Genomic DNA, 13,781 nt, shown 5'->3' with positions numbered 1-13,781 from the left:
CTTGTATGGCCTACATTTATTTCTCTCCTGAGTTTGGGCGTAATTTGTGGTTGTCTATAAATACGTGTGTCCATGGCACCTGTGACACAGGGTTTCCCTAGTGCGGGGCTATGAGTGTGAGTTTATAACCAGAAATAGAGACGAAATGAGGACCATCCATCACTGGCAGCTCATCAGGCAAATGGGCTTTATATCATTTTTAAATATCAACTCTAACAAAGATAATATTTCTAACAACGGGGGATGTTCCATTCGGTGGTGTAGGAATACATCAAAACATCTAACTACAAAACAAACGCAATCACATTTCATCGGTAATTAAATATCTAATATGTTTTTTCAATTTTCGTCCTTTATAGCAGATATCAAGTTAAACTGGTCGATTTGAAGTAAAACAATTGACGACACCCGTCAATTGTTTCGAATTCCGGCCAGCAATCGGAGCAATTACGGTAATGATTTGGCAGAATAGTTTTCAAACAAATTAAATGACATTTCGCCTCTATTTCTGGTTATATGCTCGATGGGTACCTCCACGATACCTCTTATTAGACGAGCGTATCGGATTGTGGCCTATACCCTATCCTTACAAAAGGCACTAAGCATTAACGATTTATTTTAAGTCTCTCATTACCACGACGTGGTGGAGATAAAAGTGAACTTTGAAATTCATTATAAAATACAACAGCATAATAAATATATCAACGTCTTGTTAATAATGTTTATGAAGCTCATATTAGTCTTCGTTCTGTCGACCTCGTAATTTGCAAGTCTTGTGTGATAAATATCATTGGTACATTTTAATAGATTGCCACGCGTTACAAGCTGGATTCAAATAGAATATAATAGATCAATATATAATTCTTATGTCACAATATGACAATTTAAAATTTAAAATCAAGGGATTATTATGACCGTCACTAATATAAACAATAATAATGATTAAAAAACAAAGTAATATGTGTGAAAAATATAAATAAACATAAAAATATTGTCGAAACACAACGACTTTAAATAAAAATAAGATTGCTATTATTATTCTTAAGTTTTCGCGATGGTTACACATATAAAATGATGCTATTTTTCTGACATAATAGCATAATATACATATTTGTAAAATACTAACGTCTCGCAGGATATACTATATCATAAACATAGATCGGAAAAAGGTGTTCCACGTATATTATATGTACATGTATAAACATAGCTACAAGGAGCGACATAGAACTCCATGACATAAAAAAACATAAAAAAACATAAATAATAATTAAGTTATATTTTGTGCTTTTAACGACTGTTAAAACCACAAAATATAACTTAATTATTTTTTCGAATTACGGATTTCCGGAAATGGTTGTACTGCATCGTAGGACAAACTACTGACCTAGGAAGTCGAAGTTGGATTTTAAAGTAATTCTAATGGTCCATGTGAAAAAAATGCATGTAGCTATCTATATATGTGTAATACCTTTTTCCGACTATTGGTCATAAACAGCAACTTTTATTCCGTGACATTTTAGAAAACATAATAAATTTATCAAAAATAAATTAAAATTTTTGCAGTAATATTTGACACTTTGTAGATCTGCATTTAGTAGTGGAGTTGTTTAGCAACGCCTCCCGTGAGGAAATTCATTCCAGAAATTCAATTTAGGTTTTAATTGAGCTTAAGTTTGAAAATTGACTTTCAAAACAGGGTGTAAATATTTTAAAACAGTCGTAAATCCGTCACGCGTGTTAGAGACACAAGGTATCCCTAACGGTTTTTTTATTATTATCTTTGATTTTTTTTAAATATTAGCAGCACTAGAACTCCTTGTGAAAGATGTCATCTAGAGAAGTATTTCCACCTTACCTTACCTATTTCTGCCGCCAAACAGTAATATGAGCATTACCGCGTTCCCGTTTTGAAGGGTAAAGGTGCTGGCGAAATTACAGGCACATGGAACGGCCGCAGTGGCAGTACCTTTCAGATCTTTAAGATTTAAAACTCCAAACGACACTGCAACTGCTAAGGACAGGCGTGTCGCTTACTACCAGGCGCATGACGTGTTCGTCCCGTCACTATACATAAAAAAAATATTTAAAAAATTTATAACTTTTTTTAAACCGATGCTCGGTGGACCAAAGCACACCTGCGTGTTATTAACACTGTATGGCTCTACGATGCTTCAATACCAAAATCGATTAGGTTAATCTAGAAAAATCTACGAAATATCGCTTACGCCCTTTCTACAGACACCGACGATATAAACCGGTTAAAGGGATTGCAGTAAGTAGGTTAGATTTAAGAACCACTTGTAATTATTTAGGATAAAAAATGAAAAAAAAAAACATAATTTCCCATAACAGTAAAGGCAAATATCGTGATATAAACGAAGGAAGAAAGAAAAGGTTTCGCAGGCACTCTAAAACGTAATTTGTTTTTACTGAATAGCTAATGTACCCCGATAATCGTGAAGATACCTGCTTTTTTATAGCAGGTTTCAAAATCTCATCAAGTCATAACTTACATTAGAGCTGTGGTAGCCTAATGGGAGAATGGTTGCTACCTAAACGAAAGATCGGCTTTTGATGGCAGGTAGCTATTTCTTGGGGTGATATATTTTTATTTCGATAATATACAGGTAAGGTAAAAAAGAGAATAATAGCTTAAATACTAGAAAGAACTAGGATTTTTAAATTATATGAATAAAATTGGGTGCCCGCGACAAGGTAGCTGGCCCTTGGGTTTCTCAGACAGACAATTTTTTCGATAAAATTTTGTCAGATGAAGGGCATTGAGACCCCACGGGCCAAGGGTTTCGACTCTAAAGGCTATTTCGTTGGATTTAATTCTCAAGTTGCGTAGATACATTAATTTGCGATTGTTCGTTCGCAATATCTATCGTCCTTGAAATCTGCATTTCAAGGACGATTAACATTATGACATAGACATAGGCCTCTTCCAATATGCGGCCATTTTGCCCGGTTTTTCAGCACGTCGTATCCATCTGCTAACAGCTTTTTGCAGATCGTCATTCCGCCTGGCCAAAGGGCGTCCTACATAATAACCTCCTTTACACAGTCACTCTATCGTGCGTGATCAGAAGCACACATAATTGCGAGTGGAAAATATTGCATGTGCAATTGTGCGCGATTACCTGTTAGAAATTTTGTTAAGCAATTGCTCGTGTTCTATTTTGATACAACGGAAAGAGCGTCCTTGTAAAGGCTATTAGCGCAGGATAGACCACGTGAAACTGGCGCGTGTTGTAGTGCGCGCTTGCGCGTGCAACTGTTGAGTGCAATTGTCTTTCCCGTTTCCTTCCAACGTCTTTACACACACGCTCAATAGCGCATGATTGCTGTATCACGCGCGATAGAGTGTCTGTATAAAGCCCGCTAATGTTTGTTGAGCAGTGTTGTCCACTCAAGAACTCGTTGACCCTATCAATTAATGGTTCTTCGACAGACATATTTAGCCCACCGCCACTTCAGCTTCCTTAATCTATCATCTATGTCGACGACCTTGGCTCTCTGTCGCATAACCTGGTTAACAATCATTCGAATTTCCAGTCCCCAACTCAAGTTGGGCGACATCAAATTCAAAAATATCGTTATTTCAATAATCATTGCTGGCTTAACTTAGTGCGTGCATTAAAAAAATACGAACAGTCTTCTTCCAGTCTTTCATGTTACAATGTTTTCTAGTCTGTGCAATTCGCCGTGCTCTTAATATTTCTTTTCTTCTTCCAAATTCTTTCTTTTCATATAAAAAAGAAGAGAGTTTTATCATTTTACTTAAATCTTATTTTCCCCTACATTTACGTCTTTCAATCACCAAGCACCTTCTCGTAACAAATTAAGTGTAAATTTCGTTACGTATAGCGTTTAATGGCGCCCCAAAAGTTTTTACACGCAAAAACTTACCCTAATGAGGGGCAAAGAAGAAAAAGGTAGGTAGCAGGTGCTTTTGAATAAAGAAAAAGAGGGTTCTGCTATTTGATAAAAATCCATGGCTCATAATAGATACGGTTGCTGAATAAGCTCAAAGCTGTTTAGCTTTATTGAGTATTTGCAGCATTTTTATAGATATCAATAATAGGTTCACGCTTGGCCATAAACCCTCCTGACGTTAAGCGATATGACCTACGATGGTACGCGCATTATAGAAGACTACACAATATTCAATAATATATTATTTATTGTATTTATGGGGTACTTGTCTTAAAATAATATTACACATGAGCCCTATAATAGGAGAAATAATAAGAGCAGGGGTGGTCCGAGGCTTAAATTATTAGTAATTAAAATTATTCATAGTTTTTATAACATCAAGCGACGGGACGAACAAGTCGTACAAAGATCTGAGTTGCACTACCACTGCGCCCGCCGCCCTGAGACATACGTTAACAAGTCCTATGTGCCTGTAATTTCACCAGCACCTTACACTTCATAACCGGAACGCAGTAATGCTGACATAGGCAGAAATAGGTATGGTGGCAGTACTACCCTGGACGAACTCTTTCACAAGGTGCTCTACTACTACTACCAAATATAATAAGAAATAATATCACTGTGAAAGTTTGAAATTAATTAAATTACATTAGTGTAACTAACATAATACTATTAAAGATTTATTTGTAAGGCGTGATAATATATATTATTAACAAAATTTATTATAATATTATTTTTTGTTTGTCATTACAATATTCACTTAAATTGTATTAACTTTTTATTAATTAGGTATAATTTCATTTTGTTAAAGCCGGGGTGTCACTATGCGAGTACGATCGGACTAAGTCTACTCGGATGACTACTTGAACGCTTCGTAGCGTGTAAATACGTAACTCGAGCGCACTCGGCATACGGTTAGAGTGAACTCGGACGTGGTTCTGTTCTTACGAGTATACTCGGATCATTTTCTGAAAACAAAATGGCGCTAACTAAGAAAAATGTTCGAGTTTTAAACGTATCTTTCTCTTCTACATATTATAGAATAAAATTATTTGAAGCGCCCAGTTGTTCATCGTTCATCTTAAAAACCATTTTGTTGCTCAAATTTTTCTCTTGCTTTGTTTTTTCCCTTCCATAGTAACGGAACGTTACAACGTTGTTAAGTAATTTTTGAATAAAACGTTTTTTTAAATTTAAAAGTAATAGAAATAGAACACAAACATTTCTTCAACAAATATACCATATTTTTAGATAATAATTGATTACAAAACATTAAAACCACTATAGGCAAAGTTGGTTAAATCTATGGCAACCATCGTTGCATTTTCGAATGATGAGAGACGCAGAGAGAGGGGAGCGCGGTAACCGGCGCCGGCGCCCGCTGGCTCGGCAAACAGCGCGATAACGTCCTCAGAGCCAGTCCACGCTCGGCTTGGCTGCGCTCCCGATATAAAAACGTGGTTTGAAATATCTAAATTTATATTGTAAATCGAAGATTATTGCTTCCCATCACGGTAAACGTACGTAAATAGTTGTGCAAGTGAAATTTCCCGCTTTAGGGTAAGTTGAATGACACACAAAACACTTGTAACGCTTTTATTTGCTGATTTCTTGTTTTGTATTGTATCAAATTGTACTTGTGTCGTTATGGCGGCTCTTTGTACGATTATATAGATATGTACAATGTAAATTTGAACCATAGTACCATACGGTTTGAGAAATTTTGAAGATTGCATCATCAAAATTTCAAAAATTAACGTACAATTTTAATTGTATTTTTTCACCGTTGTTTTCCTTGGCTTACTTAGTATTTTTCTTTTCTAACAATACGCAAAGTCTCGGCCTTCAGCTTTACTACGTAAATTCTTTATTTTATCTATTTTTTCACAATTTAAACTGCAACTCTGTTCTGATCGCGCCACCGGCAATCACTACTACGTAGGTGCTCTTTTCTAATTCTCTTTTGCCATCGGTGGGCTTTCAGAACGGAGGCAAAAGGACTATTACTATCAGTTGGTTATCCGTTACAGGAATCACCTTCGGATTAAGTTACCTTCGAGTTGGAAGTTACCTTCGGGTAGAAAAAATTACCTGCGGCTTGGAAAGCTACCTTTGCTGAGCTTCCTCCGGGCTCATCATACACTTGACTACGTCCGGACTAGGACGAAGCATTTCTACTGAACGGCTACCAATTGCTGCTCGTCCTGTGGCCCTTCTTCTGCGCCGGCAAATATTCAGGGGAGTACCATACTCGGAAGCGGAAAACTTAAAGTCTTAAGGCACGTTACCACGACCGTATTAAATTTATGTACCTTTTTTAAATTGTTTTCTTTTTTATTAAAGTAATAAGTTTTTTGGATTTCTTGGTTTAGTTTGCTACCCTCATAGCTTTGTACTTCAGTCATTAACGTCTGTTACAACTCATACACCTTGCAGCAGCAGATCAGTCATCATCATCTCGATCGTGCAAAGAGAACTGATGAATTTGTGAACCAAAATCCGAGTGAACTCCTATACGATCTAACACATACGAGCGCATTGAATATCCTTACATCAAAGAAAGACTTGAGCTGTGTATCTGTAGCAGAGATTGTGGTAGAAGCAATCTATTGCATGGTCTAAAAGTGTGTCGTTGGGGCAGGGTGTCACGATTGGTGTAGAATTCAGGATGTTGTTTTACAAATTTACAAATTTCGAGAATCTAAACGTATATGGAAAGCAAATTCAAAACAATAGAATCGTTTTCCCTAGTTAAACGAAATCGTCGTCTCATGAGTTTGGACATCTTCTTCAAAATATTTGAGTAAATCATGTACTGTGATGCCAAAGTCAAAATGGCTATACTTTAAACTCTGAAAGCCAATTTTAAAAGGCCGGGCATTAAAAGAAAGTCGTTACATCGAGTCATATTATATTTAACAAGCTAAGAACTAATTCAAAGGGCCGCTGTTATCGAAATCGATACGAAGGTCTAATATTATATTAGATTACGTCTAATATAATATTATATTCGTGAAAGATCAAAAGTCGATTGGTTGTGAACATTGTTTTTGAACTTTTTAGTATTTACCGGCACGTTGTAAAGTGATTACGTATATAAATTCCTAATTCTACGGACCCCTAAAAAAAGCAATAAATCTTACCTCCTATCCGAAATACGGCAACATGTTGTTTTTTCTCACGGCCACACCTATTTTAGCACAATAGCGGCGCACCTGAAAATAAAAACACAATTAGTGAACACAAAAACAATAGGCTGAACGTTTCGACAAACTTAAGCCATGTTCTATAAAAACCGTTTAAGGGAGTGGCAGAAAATATATAGTCGTTTAAAAAACGAATTAGAAAACAGTCATGTCTACGCGGCAAAGTACGTTGGTAGAAATTGTACTGTGGGTGATGGATAATCAGAGCTCGGAATGGCAAAGAGATTTGCCTTAACTTTAAGTAATATCACAGTCTAACCAATATAATGGACCTATAATTCAATAGGACTACTAATCGCGGTATAAAACAGCGTTGTCAGGCATCTAGTACCTTTAGGTATACCATATATATTTACTGCTCCTGTGGCTGATCGGTTTTCACGTGACTGTGGGTTTTTAATTTGTGATTGTTGTCTATGTGTGTGTCCATGGTACCTGCGCGTGCATTTGTGTGTGCATTATTTATGTGTGCAATATTTATTTTCGTAATTTCCAAATAATTTTGACGAACTAAAAGTCATCAAAGCTACTCTAATTTCTACTGATAACAAACAAATCAACTAGATGGCGCTTATTGCACAGATTTTATGCATACTGACTGCCGGCTATTGTTTTATTTTGTTTAGGATAAGCGCCATCTACACACACTAAAAAACGTCAACGTCATAGCCACGACAGACAGTCGTGTTCATTAATATAGGAAAAAAGGTCGTGTTATGGGAACAGGCTAAAAGCGATAATCGTCCAATAAAAAAAGTTACGGCATAATGGAACGCGCCCTCAGCTAAATATCACAAAAAAAGGTAAAAAAAACATATTCCGTGTTCTTTTATAACTCTTACTGAGTGAAATAAAAGATAATGTAAATTTATGATAAAAATATATTATTACTATCAAAATTATAAAAAAAAATATTTTGGGTGCCATTTGCGCGCGTTAAGAGAAAAGCTTTTTTGTGTTCTTGGAAGTGACTTTGGTGGAAATTTAATAAAAAACACCGAGGCTTACTGCATGTATAATAAGCTAGATTATCACTAAAAAATGACAATTTATAACGCGTATTTTTGCACAACATGAATATTACAGGGTTATTTTTTAAATACTAACATCCTCAGAGGACTATATTACTAAAATCAAAAATATTTATTAAAAATAAAAAATATTTGTATGGCCTACATTTATTGCTTTCGTGAAAACAGAGTCCCCTACACCTTATTCCGAGTTTCCGAGATGTGTCCGTGCAGATAAGTGACCACCTTGAGCTACTTGGTCTGGACTTACCATCCAACCTCAACTTTGGGCGACTCATTCTTCTGACAGTTCTTGGCAAAAACTGCTTCCAAAAAACTAGGCATACTTTTCAAGGTATCGGTAAGGCATCGTCGTTTAACATCAGGTGATATTGTGGCTAAGCGTGTGTCTATATATTTAAAAAAAATTTGTAATCAGAATATGCATGATTTGTCCTAAGATCAATTATTTTCTTTTTGTTTGAATTTTCATAAAACTATGATAAATATGCAAACCAGTGTATGCCGCATGCTTCGTAATACATTGTGGTTTTTACTTGGTGCGGTATATTTGTGGTCTTTGGCTATTAGGCCATGAATATCGAACGAGCGATACTTTCATAATATAATGCATTCAATTTCGTGGTTTCGTCATGTTTTTGGCCAAATTTTGTGATTAGTGATGTTCACTTTATGCAGCATAGTTCTCGATTGTCACCGATTTAGGAAATGAAGGGATGGTTATTCTTGAGACCTTTTGACGTTTTGTTGTTTATTTTTACTTATTCACGTAACCCAAATTTAAAATAAAAATGGATTGAGGTGACCGCAGTTTTTTTTTGTCAATGTTATTTGATCAATCAAGAACAAAAAACCATGTAGTAAATTTAATTAAGGCAGTCAAAAATTAATAAATTGACGAGAGTTTTCACTCTTTTAGTAAGCATTCGAGATCATCTGTAACGAAAAGACAATTTATAATACGTTTATTTTATGGCAAAGACAAAAAATGTAGTATACGCTAACCAAGGAAGTTAAGATTTAACGATTAAAACTTGAACTAAAAATCTTTAATTTTTTAACGAATCAACACTTTTTGCAAACACGTCTCATTAAAGGACATGATTTATATAATTTAAATTATCTTATTTTGGGATATTTTACTATATTAGTATTTCACAAGTCCTTATATTCAATAAGTACCTAAAAAAACATTATTCTAAATACGTGATGCGTCTGAGTCTTCGATTCAATGAACCGCTTTAGCTCCGAAGGAGATTTCCTATCGTTAAACAGTACTTGTGACGTCATTGGAGGTACAAAAAATATGAAATGCTTGATTTTCATGCAGATCGCAGCACTTGTGGCGTCTATTTAAATATTTATCTCTATGCATGGAACAAAATATATTATCTTGTTAGTAATATAGTCCTGGGAAGTTGTTAATAATTGACTAACAACCCTGTGTAAATGTTTGGACATCTGTTACGTAATGACGAATTTTCGAAAGTTACAATTGAGCGGAAGATAACAGGAAAAAGAAGAAGAGGAGGACCACGAATACCATACAGTGAACACTTCAATGAGACGTAAAATTGAGCAGCTGTAAAGAAATCAACTACCTACTAATCCTGAAGATTGGAGGAGGCTATATCGAGCATATCTTTAAAAGAGGATCATCATATTTGAATCTTTTTATTAGACAATAAGTGAAATATACATAGGAAAGATACAATAAAAGATACTAGATCTCCGCGGCAAGGTGCCCAAGAAGCTGGCAACATTCCCTCTTTGGGAACGTTACTAGCATGGCTATGCTAATGCGTTGGGTAAGGTAGCTGCCGGCCGGCCTTTGGGTTTCCCAGACAGCCTATAAATTTTTTGGATTAAAAAAAATTTGTACAGATGAAGGACACCGGGACCCGACGAGCGAAGGGTTTCGACTCCCAAGGCTGTAAATAAGTAGTCGGAGCCGAGGTCCTGGTACTTATTACTTTTTATTCTTTCCACCAGCTCAGCTGTGGAGCTAGCCTTCTTGCTGGTTCGCTAAAGATGAGATGGGGCAAGTGTGTCGACACACGTGGCGTCCAACACCAGTACCCGACCCATACTCCAAGGCATGAGAGTCTTTCAGTCAGTCAGTCTCATCAGTTCGCAACATGCCGCTTATTATCATGGGATCATCATTTCAGCCGAAAGACGTCGTCTGCTAGATATAGGCTTCCCTCAAAGAATGCCACGACGACCGATCTTACGTTGCTTGCATCCAGCGGATTCTCGCAAACACCACTAGGTCTTCGGTCCAACTAGTGAGTGGTCTATTCTCGCTGCATCTTCTGGTAAGTATGTGGAATTAAATAGGACATATAGTTATAATACAAAATTGTATAGTCTGTCTGCACAATTAGGACGTTCACGGAGAGTCTCTAGTCAGAGGCCTCGTCTATGGTTCAAAAGAAAGTAAGTCTAGTCAATCTGTCTTTGCAGCCAGTCAGTCCGCTGATCATCCATGAAGGTTGGATGCTAGTCACCCATAAAGGCTAACAAGAGATAATAATATTCAGATACTGTATACTTTATTCGGTGAGGAAATGACGTTTTCAAGTGTAAAAATTTTACCTATGGAATAAATAATTATTAGACTTTTACTTTGGTGACAGCGGTAGACCATGATTATTGAGGTCTTTTAAGTCTATAATCACACTTATGCTCCAAGGATATGTCTTAAGTTTACTTGTATAAATATTTGAAATCCATTCTGTCAGCACCAGGTTACGATCTGCGGTGATCCGTGTAGAAGTCCTTGAATTAATGAGTATGAGTTCACTTAAAGAACAAAAGAATATGTCTACATTATTGGCCACCAAATTGAGAATGCGAAGCGCGCGTGTCAGAGGCGCTTTGTCCAGCAAGTTTGCCCGCGCGTCACGGCCAGCAGATGCGGCCGCGCGGGTGGACCAACTTGCTGAAAATACTGTTCAAAGTCGATAATATAGTCCTCAATTAGAAGGAATATCGGCACGATAACAAGAAGGAGATCAATTCTGTTCAATTAAGAAGCTAAGTATTCTATGTGAGGACCGTTGTAATCATAAAATTATTGCTATAAATATGTTTTTCTTTTATATATAAGAACGATTTACTGTGCGTAGTACAATGTACAAAAAAAACATTTCCAACATTTACTCCCGATTCATTACTCTAAAAGCCACCAAATCGTATTAAGAATAGATCAGAAAATAATAATATTATTTTCTAAAAATGCCGACAATTGTATTTAGTGCGATCGGAAAAATTATTTTGATTAAACCGAACGAAATGGAAGACTTGCTTCCATTTGGAAAAAGAAAATCTTTTTCCGGAGTAATTAATGTAAATTGTGATTTTTAGTACAGAAAAATGCCATGGAATAACGGTGTGGTAAAATTTTATTTTGATTTTTACTATTTCATATTCCTACTGCTGGGCGCAGGGCTCATAAAAAGCGGATTCAAAATTTTACATAAAATGTCAAGTCGTTAGAAGTAATAGAAAGAACATTAACAGAATAACGTTTTTATAAAAAAATAAACTGATCTCAAAAGTTCCAACAACTATTTGGCAAGTTTTATTGAAATCGGTTACCGGAAAGTGCGCGAAATCCCCTAGTTTGCCACTCTAAGGGTATATTTCCACCGGCGAGGCGAGACGAGACGAGGCAAGACGATTTTTGTAACTTGTATGGCAAAATATCAATTCTCTCCTAGCGCATGGTCGAGATTGACGAGGGTGGGCGAGACGAGATTTGAAATATTTGTTGAAGTACCATTGAACCGTATTGCTGCCTACATAGACTCTTTATTAACTCTGCAACGGAAACACGATTCACGACGTCTTGTACGATATCGCTACGTACAATGGCTATTAATATAAATCGCGAGATTGTGGAATACAGTCGCGTGTATTGAAATGTAAAAGATATACTTTTATTTTAAAGAAAAATGAACAAACTACAGTCAATGAAAAATATATAGTCCTGGTGTCATACATATCATTTTCGTTAATATTTATATAATGCATATTATATATTTATAATTTTATCATAGTTATGTAACCACTTTTATGACATTGCATTACCAGCGCCGTATTGTATGTGTATTTTGTTAGGTCGTAATATTTGCCCTGGGATAAAAGATTATATAAAAAAAAGTTATTTTCGAAAAAGTTCTTACTATTTTTATTTATAATTTATATATTTATTTAATCTTAGAGGGTACAAACAGCTTATATTACAAAATGATTATTTCTTCTTAAGGTATCTTCATGTGATACTTCTTCCGTTAACATATTTAATAATAAGAATTTGTGGGACATTGTACTTTAGCCGCGTGTATATGGCTTGACGAATTGAACAGCACAGTGTCTTCACTATCCATAACCCTAGCGCGAAATCACAAGTGTTCGCGATTGCAATTTTTAGTGGAAATGGGTCGGCGAGATTTCAATTATCGCCTCGTCTCGTCTCGCCTCGCCGATCATCGAATCGGTTCACAAACGTAATATGGAGTAATCGTAACTTAAAAAAATCCAAATTGAGAACCTCCTCTTTTTTTGAAGTTGTTAAAAAATTAACGCATCTACATAAAAACGATACTAATTAAAATACAATAAAGATTCACAAACAAAGATTTTATGTATTTAAAAAAAATTGCGAAAAATGTACATCCGTACTGAATCTATTCTACATGCAAAAGCTTTCTATTTTCTTTGGTATTATAATAAAATATTATTTGAATTATTTTACAACAACAAAATAATCAATCGGCATGAAACAATCAATGCTTATTTTAAAAACAACAGCTGAGCTGCTTTTTCGGGTAACGTATCACAAACTCGATTTTTTCCGAAATAACGTTTGTTTGAATTTTCATTACACCGAAAACCGAATTACAACGAAACAGTTGTTCTTTCAGGATATGTTGGATGTTTATCGCAAAAGCACGATTAGATTCTGTTAAGTTAGGTTAAGTTGGGGCCCTATATGGCCCGACGCCCTCACATCTGCCAACACAGACCTCCTGCGCAGGCTACAACGCGTCGTGGCTATTAGAATGTGCCGGGCCTACTGTACGGTAGCCTAGGCGGCGGCGTTCGTTCTCGCCGGCACAATGCCGTAAAAGCTGGAGGCGGGGTGCAGGCGGAAACGCACCGCGCAAGGGAGGAAGCCAGGGCCCGAGGCGAGAGCCCTGCTCCCGAGGAGGTTGAGCAGCGCGTAGAGCGAGGGCCAGGTGGATGTGAAGCTTGGCGCACCCCTCCTATTGAATCCGTACCATAGAGGCCGTCCGTCCGGTTCTTGACCACTGGCTGAAGAGGCGCCACGGCGCACTGACGTTTCGGGTTGTGCAGATGTTGTCCGGGCATGGCTGCTTCGGACACTACCTGCACAAGGTCGCAAGAAGGGAGCCGTCGCCGATGTGCCACGAGTATGGTGCAGCGGACGACACTGCGCAGCACACCCTCGAAGTGTGCAGTCGTTGGAGTGTGCAGCGCCACACTCTGATGGCGATGATTGGAAGCGATCTGTCGCTGCTCAACGTGATTTCAGCCACGTTGGACAGCGAGAGGTCGTGGGAGGCAGTGGTCTCCT

At 36.9% G+C, this 13,781-nt stretch overlaps 1 protein-coding gene across 2 annotated transcripts in view; it reads right to left on the bottom strand.

The window, feature by feature from the left end:
• Positions 1-7,139, bottom strand: part of LOC113236045 (RING finger protein nhl-1) — a 285,844-nt gene extending 278,705 nt beyond the window's left edge. Inside the window, exon 1 of one of the 2 annotated variants that reach the window (XM_026472034.1) lies at positions 7,083-7,139. The gene's annotated coding sequence lies outside the window, so the exon portion shown is untranslated. The remainder of the gene's footprint in view (positions 1-7,082) is intronic. The other variant, XM_026472037.1, reaches the window with a different exon arrangement.
• Between the last annotated feature and the right edge of the window lie 6,642 nt (positions 7,140-13,781).

This window comes from Hyposmocoma kahamanoa, unplaced genomic scaffold (genome assembly GCF_003589595.1).
Source record: "Hyposmocoma kahamanoa isolate Upper Pololo Valley unplaced genomic scaffold, ASM358959v1 88, whole genome shotgun sequence".
Lineage (NCBI taxonomy): Eukaryota > Metazoa > Arthropoda > Insecta > Lepidoptera > Cosmopterigidae > Hyposmocoma > Hyposmocoma kahamanoa.
This window is presented reverse-complemented; position numbering and strand designations above follow the sequence as displayed.